Source organism: Aulonocara stuartgranti, assembly GCF_965226115.1.
Source record: "Aulonocara stuartgranti genome assembly, chromosome: 14".
Classification (NCBI taxonomy): domain Eukaryota; kingdom Metazoa; phylum Chordata; class Actinopteri; order Cichliformes; family Cichlidae; genus Aulonocara; species Aulonocara stuartgranti.
In genome coordinates, this window is record NC_138950.1 from 9,983,265 (window position 1) to 9,998,149 (window position 14,885).

Sequence of the window (14,885 nt, forward strand, 5' to 3'; positions counted from 1 at the left end):
ACTTTATTTGTCAATTCTGCCACATGTACAGGACATACACAGAATAGAAATTGCGTTACTCTCAAACCCTAGTGAATAGAAAAATGCAAATAAAATAATTAAAAAGTAAAAATTTAAATAAATACAATACAATTTTACGTATAACAAGGTAATGCCACAATCTCTCTTAAGCAGGAGTGGAGGCTAAGCCATGGAGGGGTGGTCCAGATGGCAGTGGAGCAGCTGGGCAGGGAGGCAGTCAGGTGAGCGAGGAGACGGCCGAAACAGTTCAGTATAAAAATTCAAAAGTTCACAGTAAATTGAGTCCGTCTTGATAGTCACTGAGAGCAAAAAGAGAAAAATAAACTGCGCAGTCATTAGATTATGCTTCTTTAACAAATAGCATAAAGGACAACAAAATGGTTCACATACAGAATATTTTCTGGGGTGTAAATCTCCTGGTGGCAATCCTGGTCTCCTCATCTTGTTCTTCACAACACAAACAAATGAGTGATTTTTACTTCAGATGTGTAATGATGTGAGCCCAACTTTATCGTGCCAAAATCTTGACATATCTATATATCCCATACAGAAATAAAAGACAAAAGTATTGTGTCACCAAACACAATAGTTACTTTTCAAGTAATTAATTACTTTTAGAATATTGTAACTCAGTTATTAACTCAGTTACTTTTTTGAAGAAGCAACTTGTAACTATAATTAATAGGGGTGCAACGATACACAAAATTCACGGTTCGGTTCGGTTCGATACTCTGGTGTCACGGTTCGATATTTTTTCGATACAAAAAAATGTTCATGCCTTTTTAATTTCTCATTTATTAAAATTATAAATATAGATTTTAACTCAAAAGTACATTTTTTAAATTTAATGTTGCTGAAACAACAAAATAATAATAATAAAAATAAATCTATCTGAATCGAGAAATCACTCATCTTTGGAAAAGACAGTTTATTACAGAGAAAGGGCTTTTTCCAAAATAAAAGCTATACTATACGCTTCTTCTGGGCTATATTCTCAGCAGCATATTAAACATATCAGGTCCCCATAAGGAGACTCATGTGCTAACGGCTGTCTAAATGACTCGGGTGAAGGGTGTAGCATGTGTGCTTGTTGTTTTTGTCTGCTTCCATTTATCTTTGCACTAGGATGATGTCGGTGTAAATGTGCAGTCATATTCGTTGTGGTCACACTAGTGCTGTCAGAGTTAATCTCGTTAAAATGACATTAACGCCATAACGTGGCAAATCTCCGTTAACAAGTTACCGCGGATCGCCCCGTGCGTGGGGCTGGACGGCATCAACACCTTAACAAGCTAACTGCGCTAACGCACTAGTTCCCATCAATTGAGCAATGCGTGGCACATCCGACATACTGTTTTACTTTTGTCCTTGTGCTGTGCTCAGTGGATCTGCACTCGACAGTGCAGCCTAGGCGGAGTAGTCGAACGCAGATCCACCGAGCGCTCAACACAGACAGCATCGTCAGAAGAAAAGTTGATAAAATAAATAAAAAAATTTGTATTGTTCAATACATATTCGTACCGAACCGAAAGCACTGTATCGAATGGTTCAATATCGATATGAGTATTGTTGCACCCCTAATAATTAATTACTTTTTCAAAGTAATTTGCCCAACACTGGTAATGATGTGGGCCCAACTTTATCAAGCCCAAATCTTGATATATCTATTTATCAAATACAGAAATAAAAGACACAAGTATTGTTTCACCAAACCCTGTGAAGTTCATTAGTGGAGCTAGGTACTAATTATAATTCACTCAAGAGGGGTGAGTATGACACATCTTTCCTATCAGCCCTTTGTAAACAATGAAGTCATTAACCTAATGAGCAAACGTATGAAGTAATACAGTGAAAGTTGTGTCTTGTTTTGTAAGAAAGTTTACTTGGACAAAAGATTAACTCTATTTCTTGGTATATTTTATATATATTTTAAATGAAATGAAATTATCTTTTTATTTACTTAAATTAAAAATACTAACATTATTTCTAAAAAATAAAATATTATGTGATGCATCCACAACACATTTATGCATTTTTACACAAATACCAGTTCAAATGTTAAATTGTGGCTCAGAACCACTTCAAGAGATAGACCAGTTTATTTACAATTGTCAAAAAGTCTTTAAGTGCTGTATGAAAGTGTGTTAGTAAATATGAACATGCTCAGAGTAGAAGAGTGCTATACCAATGCATTTATCTGCTGAATTTACGCATAATAGGCTGCATCTCCTCAGTAAAAAGGCCTGCATATGTTTTTTTTATCAATATGAATTTTGTGCTTAAAAAATGCTCCAAAAATTGTTCTTTTCTTCATAAAGTCTGTCCAAATTATAATATAATGTTGGAATTCACTAAATGGTTGTTTGTTTTTATTTCCTTTTTTCATTTGGTTGTTGTTGGGGTTCTTTTTTTATATAGGTGTTCAAGCATTTGAAGCATCAGAGGTAAATTGGGCTTCACTGGTACTGATAAAGCCCTGTGGCATTTTGTGCTGAAGTATGGAAATAGAATTAGTGGAATTTAAAATTGATGATTTCCAATCTATCCTCATCTATCATTGGTTTTGGAGGGTGGGGGTGACATCATACTAGACTTGTAGTCTGCAGTCCCTGGTGATATGTAAACACAAAGAATTGACATCCAGTGTGATTGGATAAAGGAGCTGCCAAGTTAAAACTTCCTGTTGTTGTGAGACTTAAAATGAGAAAGCACTGTTGTGTAGTTAACCCAAACCTGTTTGGGTTTAGAAGGGTTATACCAGTTTCTTTTTTTACAACTGTTAAACACGGTTAACATTTTCAGCATATTTTTTCAGCATATCTTCAGCTACATCTTGAAATGTTTTGTAATTTAATATTTGTTAAATATGTCTTTACAGAATGCTTCAATCAAACTAACACATTTTATTATAGGTGGTTTTGACACAGTCAAAAGGCCTGTAGCAGTTGGTGTGGTTATGCTGATAATTTATTTACTAGCTGTTTTTGGCAGTTTGGTCAATATCATCTTCATTGTTTCTGACAAGCAGTTACATAAACCAATGTATCTTCTGATTTGCAATCTTGCTGTTGTTGACATACTTTTTACCTCTAGTGCCACTCCAACAATGATCGGGGTTCTACTTGCTGGTGTTAATACCATATCATATGTGGAGTGTATAATTCAAATGTATGTTTACCAGGTGGGAGCAACAATGGAGATGTTGTCTTTAACAATTATGGCATTTGATCGGTTAATTGCTATAATCTATCCTCTTCAGTATCATAGTTATTTAACAATTACACGTACAGTAGTATTTACATACATTCTGTGGATTGTTGCCTGTAGTTTGGTGCTTTTTACACTTGTAACAGCTACACCGCTCCCTCACTGCAATTCAAGGCTTAGGTACAGTTTCTGTGACTATGCTGCAGTTATGCGAACCACTTGTGTTAACCCAGAGAAACACTTCAACCAAACTGCCATTATATCATTTTTTGTGTCATTTTTCACAATCACTTTCATTTGTCTTTCATATTGTGGGATCTTATTTTTTGTGAAAAAAATATCAAATAATGACAAAAAGAAAATGGGAAGCACTCTTGTGAGTCACCTGATTTGTGTATCATGCTTATACTGTCCTCAGTTTGTCATTGTTATCTTGACCAGATTTGGTGTGGTGTTAACTCTCGAAGAACGCCAGGGTTCGTTAATTTGCACCATCCTCGGCCCATCTCTTGTAAATCCTTTTGTGTATTGTCTCAGGACAAAGGAAATTAAAAGTAAGATTATTAAGATATTCAGGAAGGTTAACACAGCTGATTAGAGCCTTGTGAACTATGAATACACTTACGTACTGGACACAAATACCTTACAAAACTGAATTGCATTGAAATATTAAAATATTCATATATGGACTTTCTAAACCTTGTGTGGTGATTTGTGAACTTTTGAACCCTATTTAGGTGAGAAGTCACATTTAATGCAAAAATGTTGAAGATAATTTTCTTACACAGTTAAATTCTGAAACACAAAATGTTCCAATTCACTCTGGGACTTTCTGAGTTTTTATTAAAATCCAGAGACCACAAGTTTACAATTAATTGTAATTAATTGTTACATTTTTCAACCAATAGGAACGAGCAGGGTTTTTTTGGTTTTGTTTTTGCTCACAGGCGGAGAGTGCTTTCAAGCGTTTTCTTTATAAAATGGCCTTTTTAGCATTTCTTCCCGCAGTAAATACAGGGAGTGCATAATTATTAAGCAACGTCCTTTCCTTTGGCAAAATGGGTCAAAAGAAGGACTTGACAGGCTCAGAAAAGTCAAAAATAGTGAGATATCTTGCAGAGGGATGCAGCAGTCTCAAAATTGCAAAGCTTCTGAAGCGTGATCAAGCGTTTCATTCAAAATAGTCAACAGGGTCGCAAGAAGCGTGTGGAAAAACCAAGGCGCCAAATAACTGCCCATGAAAGTCAAGCGTGCAGCTGCCAAGATGCCACTTGCCACCAGTTTGGCCATATTTCAGAGCTGCAACATCACTGGAGTGCCCAAAAGCACAAGGTGTGCAATACTCAGAGACATGGCCAAGGTAAGAAAGGCTGAAAGACGACCACCACTGAACAAGACACACAAGCTGAAACGTCAAGACTGGGCAAAGAAATATCTCAAGACTGTTTTTTTTTTTTTTTTTTTTTTTGGCCTGTCCCGTTTGGCTCTTTTGCCATCAGAATTGTTGTCTAAAGGCAAAGAAAGATGCCCAACGGATTTACTTTACCAAACTGACCATCCCAGCCTTGCCGTAATGGTCCATTTGATTCACCTTTTATTGTTTATTTTATTTTCACTTAATGAATACGGGACAGACTTGACTGGGGGAAAGAAGGGGAGAAAGAAAGAGGGAAAGAGAAACAGCTGAGAAGAGGGACGGGGGAGAAGGGCAAAAGACAAAAACCAACAGAATGGGCAGAGAAAAAAAAATGCATATATCAATCACCTGGATCACCTGCTGAGAAAGAAAAAAGAAAGCAAGCAGAAGAGAACAAGAGTAATAGAATAAACAACATCACAATGATATATGGGAATATGACAGTAAATACTAAATGTTAAACATTATTGTGCAGCACATAAGATCAACAGAACACAGTGTGCTTTGAGGTAGGAGCCAAAAAGGGTGTAGTTTGTGGGTGTGATCACCCGTGTGTACACCTGTGAGCATGGACGCGCTTGTTTTTTGTTTTTTTAAAAGGTTCCTTCATGTAATAATCTGCTAGAGGGTGTGGGGGGGCCACAGCCCCGTCCTCCAGGGCGTGAAGCAGGTGTGGAGGAGATCAAAACTCCAGACATCCAGAGGCCCCCAGAACACAAGAGACCAAGGAAGACCAACAGAGGGGCAGCCGCGCCACTGTCCCAGAAAGAGCTGAGGAGAGTCCCAGATGAGGGCTCACTCAGCAGAAGACTGGTTTTTCTAAGGTTTTATGGACTGATGAAATGAGAGGGAGTCTTGATGGGCCAGATGGATGGGCCCGTGGCTGGATTGGTAAAGGGCAGAGAGCTCCAGTCTGACTCAGACGCCAGCAAGGTGGAGGTGGAGTACTGGTTTGGGCTGGTATCATCAAAGATGAGCTTGTGCGACCTTTTCGGGTTGAGGATGGAGTCAAGCTCAACTCCCAGTCCTACTGCCAGTTTCTGGAAGACACCTTCTTCAAGCAGTGGTACAGGAAGAAGTCTGCATCCTTCAAGAAAAACATGATTTTCATGCAGGACAATGCTCCATCACACGCGTCCAAGTACTCCACAGCGTGGCTGGCAAGAAAGGGTATAAAAGAAGAAAAACTAATGACATGGCCACCTTGTTCACCTGATCTGAACCCCATTGAGAACCTGTGGTCCATCATCAAATGTCAGATTTACAAGGAGGGAAAACAGTACACCTTTCTGAACAGTGTCTGGGAGGCTGTGGTTCCTGCTGCACGCAATGTTGATGGTGAACAGATCAAAACACTGACAGAATCCATGGATGGCAGGCTTTTGAGTGTCCTTGCAAAGAAAGGTGGCTATATTGGTCGCTGATTTGTTTTTGTTTTGTTTTTGAATGTCAGAAATGTATATTTGTGAATGTGGAGATGTTATATTGGTGTCACTGGTAAAAATAAATAATTGAAATGGGTATATATTTGTTTTTTAAGTTGCCTAATAATTATGCACAGTAATAGTCACCTGCACACACAGCTATCCCCCTAAAATAGCTAAAACTAAAAACAAACTAAAAACTACTTCCAAAAACATTCAGCTTTGATATTAATGAGTTTTTTGGGTTCATTGAGAACATGGTTGTTGTTCAATAATAAAATTATTCCTCAAAAATACAACTTGCCTAATAATTCTGCACTCCCTGTATAAACAACGATAGTATTCAGGAAGAAAACCAAACATTGTATATATTTTTATCATAACTCTGGTTTTATGTGGCCTATCAACACAATTTAAAAACTGGTATAAAGTCCACACTTTTTCCGTCAATTGTTCCGTCTGTCCTGCTCACATCTCCAATGGTTAAACACATTGTCATTAACATGGCTTCACTCCACATCAGCCTCGCTGCTTTGCTAGTTAAAACACCGGTTTTATTTTCATATTTTCTGAACATTTTGTCACAAAATGTTTGAAACACCACTCACCTGGACTGGGACAGAAGTGAGAATTATTCTATTTTGTGGGTTTTACACAACATATTTGCCTTACCTGCTCCTCCCCCTTTGTGAGTGTGGACGCTTCATCTCTTTGCTCTTTAAATGCTTTGCTTCTTTTATTGATTTTTATTGATTTTTATGCTGATTTTTTCCCTTTTTTCCGTATGAGCTTACCTGCAATAGCTTCTGGAAACTTATAGATCATTAGGACTAAAGTGTTCTTAACAGAAACAGCAACATTTTTATAGTTACCTTATCCTCAGCGCTCCGTGTGTCTGTGGCCTAGACACAGCTGAAGCCTGATTACAACGTCTGGGCACCGAGCAGCCTCAATACACCTCTTCACATGTTGCCTCCTGTGAGATTCCTGACACCCCTCCCCCACCCATCACCTTCACTCAATACCAGGTTGAGATGCAAATGAGGAGACTTCACTCAGGCAAGTCTGCTGGACCAGACGGAGTGAGTCCCCTTGTCTTCAAGACCTGTGCCCCCCAGCTGTGTGGAGTCTTTCATAAACTGTTTATGCTGAGTCTGAGTCTGCAGAGGGTCCCGGTGATGTGGAAGACATCATGCCTCGTCCCTGTACCAAAGACGCCTCGTCCCAGTGGCCCCCAGGATTACAGGCCCGTGGCACTGACCTCCCACATCATGAAGACCCTGGAAAGGCTCATCCTGGACCAGCTGCGACCCATAGTAAGACCACATCTGGATCCCCTTCAGTTCGCTTATCAGCCTCGTCTCGGAACAGAGGACGCCATCATCTACCTGCTTAATCGTGTCTACACCCATCTGGACCAGCCGGCGAGCACTGTGAGGGTCATGTTTTTTGACTTTTCCAGTGCTTTCAACACCATCAGGCCGACCCTCCTGGGTGATAAGTTAGCAGCGAGGCAGGTGGATGCTTCTCTGGTGTCCTGGATTGTTGATTACCTGACAGGAAGACCACAATATGTACGTCTCCCACAGTGTGTGTCTGACAAGGTGATTAGCAACACAGGGGCACCACAGGGGACTGTCCTCTCCCCCTTCCTCTTCACCCTCTACACCACAGACTTCAGCCACTGCACAGAGACCTGCCATCTTCAGAAGTTTTCTGATGACTCTGCGGTGGTTGGATGCATCAGTAGGGATGATGAGGCAGAGTACCGGGCTGTGGTCGACTCCTTTGTCACGTGGTGTGAGCAGAATCATCTGCAGCTCAACGTGGCAAAGACCAAGGAACTGATCGTGGACTTCAGGAAGACCAGGAAACACTTGACCCCTGTTTCAATCCAGGGGGTCAGTGTTGACATTGTGGAGGACTATAAATACCTTGGAGTACACATTGACAATAAACTGGACTGGGCTAAAAACACCACAGCACTTTACAGGAAGGGCCAGAGTCGTCTCTATTTTTTGAGGTGACTGAGGTCCTTCAACATCTGCCAGAAAATGCTAAGGATTTTCTATGAGTCTGTTGTGGCCAGTGCGATCCTCTATGCTGTTGCATGCTGGGGGAGCAGGCTGAGGGTCGCAGATGCCAACAGACTTAATAAACTGATCCGTAAGACCAGCAATGTTGTGGGGATGGAGCTGGACTCCCTCAAGGTGGTGTCGGAGAGGTGGATGCTGTCCAAGATAAAGACAATGTTGGATAACACCTCCCACCCACTCCATGACATGTTGGTCAGTCACAGGAGCTCGTTCAGTGAGAGACTGAGATTACCGAAAAGCACCACTGAACGACACAGGAAATCATTCCTGCCTGTGGCCATCTCCCTGTACAACGCATCCACTTAACACACTGTTTGCTGCTACAGCTACACATGTTTCTTTTCCAACTATTTATTTATAAGTGACTTATGTATGTATGTATATATATGTATATATTGTACTATTCTTAGTTAGCGTATTGTCTATCTTGTCTTAATGTTGGTTTAAAATGGAGCACTGTAACAAAAAATAATTTCCCCCAGGGATCAATAAAGTATTCTGATTCTGATTCTGATTCTGATACCCTGGAAAGGTGCTAACTGCTAGGCTAACTAGCAACAAGATGCCTTCCCTCTAGCCACAGATGACTACCACAGCCTCCTGCAGAAGATTGCAGTACTGGAGACAAAAATTCATCGCTTAGAAGTAAACGTGGAGGTAAATGGACTGTGTGGAAATGAAACAACCTTGCCTTTGATTCAAAACAATGGCGATGAGCAAGCTAGTACACAGCTAACGAGCACAGATAACATGACCAAGAAAGTAGACTTTGTGCACTATTATAAATCCTCAAGCGATAATCCCCCCTTGGACTGTCTTGGTGCAAAACCAAGACATAAATCATGTCTCCTAGAAGGGGGAGGACGTATCACAGGCAGGGCACAGCGAGATGAAATCTCTGAAACCGACTGGCCTTCACTTCCTACGAGACAGAGAAGCTCTTCTACCCCTGTATACGAGAGGAAACAGGACTGGACAACCGTGAATAGGAAGGTTAACAACAAACCTTCAAAACAACTGAATGTGAAACTGCACAACAGATTTGCTCCACTATCAAAGGACCCTGGATCTATATCAGACAACCATCCATCTAAAAGTAGCGAAGGTCCGAAAATCTTTTCAAAAGTAAAAGGCCACTGGGAAAGCTAAAGGCTAGGCCTGAAACTCTGATTGTGGGTGACTCTACCGTAAAGGATGTACAAAGGATGTGCGGTAAGAACACTAAAGTCCTCTGCTTTCCTAACGATATGGTCAACAACCTGAAGGAGAGAATTCTTCAAATTGCAGAGGAATATCCAACTGTGACAAACATTGTTCTGCATACAGGGTCAAACGATGTGTCCAAACAACAGTCGGAGGTTCTGAAATGGGACTTTACTGGATTATTATTATTTTATTTTATTTTTTATTTTTTTTTGCGTCCCGTTTGGATCTTTAGCCATCAGAATTGTTGTCTTGAGACCAAGAAAGATGCCAAGCGGATTTATTTTACCAAGTGGATCATCATGGCCTTGCCATATTGGTCCATTTGATTGACCTTTATTATAATTTTGAATTTATTTTATTTTCAGTTGCTACAAACGGGACAGACATGACTGGGGGATAGGACAGGAAGAAAGAATGAAAGAAAGAGGGAGAGAAAGAAAACCAAAGGGGAGAAGAGACGGTGAGAAGGGGAGGAAGAAAAAAAAAACAAACAAACAAAAAAACAAAACACCTGGGTCACCTGTATGGAGAAAAAAAACAGAAGAGAAAGCAAACAACAAAGAGCAACATAATAAAAAAAACAGCACCATCACAATAAACTAGCTAGCAGTAGATATCAGTAGATACTAAATAATAAAAAATATTGTGCAGCACGCAAGATAGACAGCGCACAATGTGCTTTGAGGCAGCAGCCAAGAAAGGTGTAGTCCGCGTCTGTGAATACCCGTGTGTACACCTGTGTGCATACCTGTGTGGATCAGCATGCTTGCATTCCAAAGGTTTCTCCATGTAACGATCTGCTAGGGAGTGTGGGGAGCCACAGCCCCGTCCTCCAGGGTATGAAGCAGGTATGGAGGAGATCAAAACTCCAGACATCCAGAGGCCCCCAGAACACAAGAGACCAAGGAAGACCAACAGAGGGTCAGCCGCGCCACTGTCCCAGAAAGAGCTGAGGAGAGTCCCAGATGAGGGCTCACTCAGCAGCCGCGGAGCAGAAGCCAGGGGGAGTTGCAGTGACGCGCCCGTGAGCTCTGCCGGCAGCCAGCTGTGCCTGAGTGACCGAGCCCCAGGCCGAGAGGCCGGGGGCACCCCACCTCTGAAGTGGCCCGAGCGAGCCACAGGCTCCAGGCCCCGATAAGCGGCCGCCAAGGAGTGAGCCGGTGTGTACCCGGACGCCCACCCCCAGACACAAAGAACCACCAACGCACCGACACCTGAGGGAGTCTGCCACTGGCAGGGGAAGTGGTGGTGGGTGGAGATAGGCCTCCAAATCTTGGAGGGCCTGAGATGTCCCCAGAGAGGTGGCGTCTGATACCCAACCTGACATATAGACACAGACATACAGGCACACACAGACACAAACATCCATTCCCACCCTCATGCTCTCATATGCACTTTCTCCACACTCAACCAACGTGGAGACAGACATAAAGAGACGCTGTACACACGATCACACTCCCCAAGCGTACTCTACGAACCGGGTCTAGGTACCCTTGCCCCTGGAGGGGGGAACTGCACCCAGACCCAGGTGGTGTTACCCTTTTCCCTGCGGTGGGGAGAGGCAGACCGCCCCGACTCCGCAGCAGCAGGGAGGCCCCACACTCCAGACCGCAGTCGGACGGCCAACTCCTCATAGCCCCCCCGCTCCAGCAGGCCGCAGAGAACGGGGGTGAGAGAAGACTCCAAACCTCCCTCCACCCGCTCATTGTAGTGTTGATGCATGTGTGTTCTAAGGTGCAATTAAAACCCAGGAGGGCATGGAGCCACCTGCCAGACAGCAGCAGGTAAGCGCATAGTCCCTCCTGCTAGCCCTCAATGTCTACGTGTATTTAAAATTGAGAGGTGGGCAACGACGCCAGGAGTGAGGTGTACACCCTGATGGTAATTTGGACTCTGTGTATCGTGCCCACCCCCAAGATCCTATATGTATGTGTAATGAGAGTGTGAGTAATGTGAATGTCTAAGTTGTGGGATAAAATTGAGGCAGAGGCAGCCAGAAGGGGACGGGGGGGGACGGGGGGGGGGTAGCCTCCTCTGCACCCTGGTGACATACCCCTACTCCAAGGCCCTGCATGTGTGGGTGGTTGTGGTGGAGCGGGAAGAGGGAGGCAGCTGGAGATGGGGAGGGAAGGAAGGGAGGGGCAGGTGACCCCTCCCTGGGGCCAGCTCCCCCGCTGACCCCAGTAGGCACTCCCATACTCCGCGACCCGCCAGGGAAAGGGGGCCCAGGCCCATCCAGACCGGGGCTCAGCGCAGCAGCACCCCCCAGCCCCACAGAGCCCGGGACAGTCCACCCAACCCCACCACAGAGAAAACTGCACCCACCCCACCATCCACTCATCTTCCAGACTACATGAGACAATAGACGCCCTGGCTGAGATCTTCCTCCACCTCTCCTGTATCTCCCCCTCCTGCAGAGAGTTCCTGAGGAGAGGAAAGCTCCTGCAAGGTGTGACAATCTCCCCCACCAGTTGAAGAGCCCCCCAGGTGGCTCGACGCACCGGCGGCACCCTGCGCCAGGGATGGGCCCCCATGCACCCACCTGCCCACAACCCCGGCAACACACAAACCAGGACCCGAGACCTGGCCAGGGCCCCAGCCCAGAGACGGAGCGCCCCCAGAACCTCACGCCCATCCCGGACCCACCCAGGGGCAGACAGGCTACCAGGTCAGTAACCCACGTCCATCAGCACAGACCCTCCCCTAGCCCCGCTGCACGCAGCCACGAGGAAACAGTCACCTGAGAGCCAAAAGAGCCCCCAACCAGACATGACCGCTACCCCGGATTGAGCCCCCCAAGGAAGATGCCTCCGGGGAACCCCCCGACGCCCTAAGCCTGTCCCTACCCCCACACCAATCACAACAGTGAAGGCGGGACCAAACTATGACCCCCCACCCCCACTAGGTGATGGAGCTGATCAAAGGAGCCCAGAGCAATTGATCTGATGTGGTGGCAGAGGCTGTATCAAGACTAATGTAATCTAATAGATAATTTCTATATTGGTTAGAATTAAGATTGTTTTTATTTTTCCAGTTCATGAGGACTGTTTTCTTGGCTATGCATAGGGCAGTGAAAACCATATGGGCGATATTCTTTTCTGAAGTGACATTATCTAAGCTGCCCAACAAACACACTAAGGGGGAAGTTGGAATGTTACATTTCAGACACTTTGATAAGTCTTCACATATCTCGCGCCAAAACTTCTGCACTGGTGGACAGAACCAAAGAGCGTGAATGTAATTGTCTGGTGTATTGCCTTGACAGTGTGAGCAGTTGTTGGAAGATGTAAAGCCCATCTTGAACATCCGATGACCTGTATAGTGCACTCTATGTAGTATTTTGTATTGTATTAATTGCAGACTGGGATTTTTAATCAATTTAAAGGTTTTTAAGCATACCTGAGACCAGAAGTTTTGGTCTAAACTGACTGATAAATCTGCTTCCCACTTTGCAATAGGAAGGGATATTGATTCATCTAATTTAGAAAGTGTTCTGTATATTTTAGATAATAATTTGGGGGATTTAAGAGTAAGGAAATGTGCCGCACTTGGTGGTGTTTGTAATTCAACTTGACTGAGGTTAAATTTCTTTTTTACTATGGATTTAATTTGTTGATATTCTAAAAATGTTTTCTTGTTGATCCCATATTGTGCAACTAGTCTGTCAAATGGAATAAATTCTGTTCCCTCTAATATATGTTCTAAGTATTTAATTCCTTTACAACTCCATTCTGGGAAATTAATCATATTATTGTTTTGTAATATGTCAGGGTTATTCCAGATAGGTGTACGTTTGCATGGGATTAATGAAGACTCCGTTATTTTTAGAAACTCCCACCATGCTGTCAGAGAGAAGCTGATGTTGATACTTTTAAAGCATTCATGTCTTTTGATGTTTGAGCTAATAAATGGTAGGTCTGAAATCTCTAGATCCTTGCATAGTGCCTGTTCAACATCTAGCCAGGGCTCATCTAAGAAGGTATGTTTTGACCATTCTGAGATGAACTGAAGCCTGTTGGCTAAGAAGTATTGGTGAAAATTAGGCAGATCTAATCCTCCTCTATCCTTGGTTCTTTGTGGCGTTTTTAAGCTGATACGCGGGGGTTTATCTTTCCAAAGGAATTTGGAAATATATGAATCCAGAGATCTGAACCAATCTTGTGATGGTTTGTTAGGGATCATCAAAAATAAGTAATTTATTTTTGGCAAGATCATCATTTTTATAGTGGCGACCCTTCCCATGAGTGATATGGGTAAAGATTTCCATCTAGTCAGATCGCCTTCTACTTTCTTTAGAAGTGGGATGTGGTTTAATTTAGTTAAGTCTGAAAGCTTAGGAGAAACATTAATACCTAAATATTTAATATTTCCGGATTGCAGTGGGGCAGAAGAAGAATTATGGAAGGAGCAGTTAATGGGGAGAACTGTAGATTTTGGCCAGTTAATTGAATAATCTGAAACTCTTGAAAACCAGTTTATTAGAGTAATTACCTCAGAGAGGTTGGTTTGTGTGTTTTGCAGAAAAAGCAACACATCATCCGCATAGAGACTGATTTTATGTTCTATGTTCTTACATTTTATGCCCTTAATTGTTGTAGCCTGTCTAAATGCTGCTGCTAGAGGTTCGATAAAAATTGCAAAAAGTGAAGGGGAGAGTGGGCATCCCTGTCTGGTGCCCCTCAGGAGACAGAAGCTGGAGGATGTCTGGTCATTTGTTCTAACACAAGCTGTTGGGGAATTATATAATATTTTTAACCAGTTTATGAAAGAGTTTCCAAAACCAAATTTGTGTAAAGTTGCGAATAAAAATTTCCAGTTAACTCTGTCAAATGCTTTTTCTGCATCTAGAGATAATATTATGGTTTCGATGTTTTTATTGTATGAGTAGTCTATTAAATTAAGTAATCTACGAGTGTTTGTTGAGGAGTGCCGACCTTTTATGAAACCAGTTTGGTCAGGATGAATTAAGAGGGGGGTTATTTTTTACACCTGGTTAATAATAACATCTATGAGAGATTTCAATCTGGTTTTCGCTCATGTCACAGTACCGAAACTGCTCTACTTAAAGTCACTAATGATCTCTTAATCGGAGCTGACTCTGGTCTTCTCACCATTCTCGTCCTTTTAGATCTGAGCTCAGCCTTTGACACCATTTCTCACTCTGTCCTTCTAAGCAGACTTTCCTCTCTCGGCATCTCTGACACACCCCTCGCCTGGTTTCAATCATATCTCCTCGACCGTTCCCAGTTTAATCAACTAAGATCATTCCGCTCTCGTCTATTCCCCGTCACCTCTGGTGTACCCCAAGGCTCAGTTTTAGGCCCTCTTCTCTTTATAATATACATCCTCCCTCTAGGTACCATCTTCCGCAAATTTGATCTTCAGTTTCACTGTTTTGCTGATGACACCCAGTTATATCTCTCTTGCAAACCTGATTCCTCCCTCCCACCTTCTTCCCTTACAGAATGTCTATCCGAGTTAAAATCCTGGTTTACCTCTAATTTTCTAAAGCTC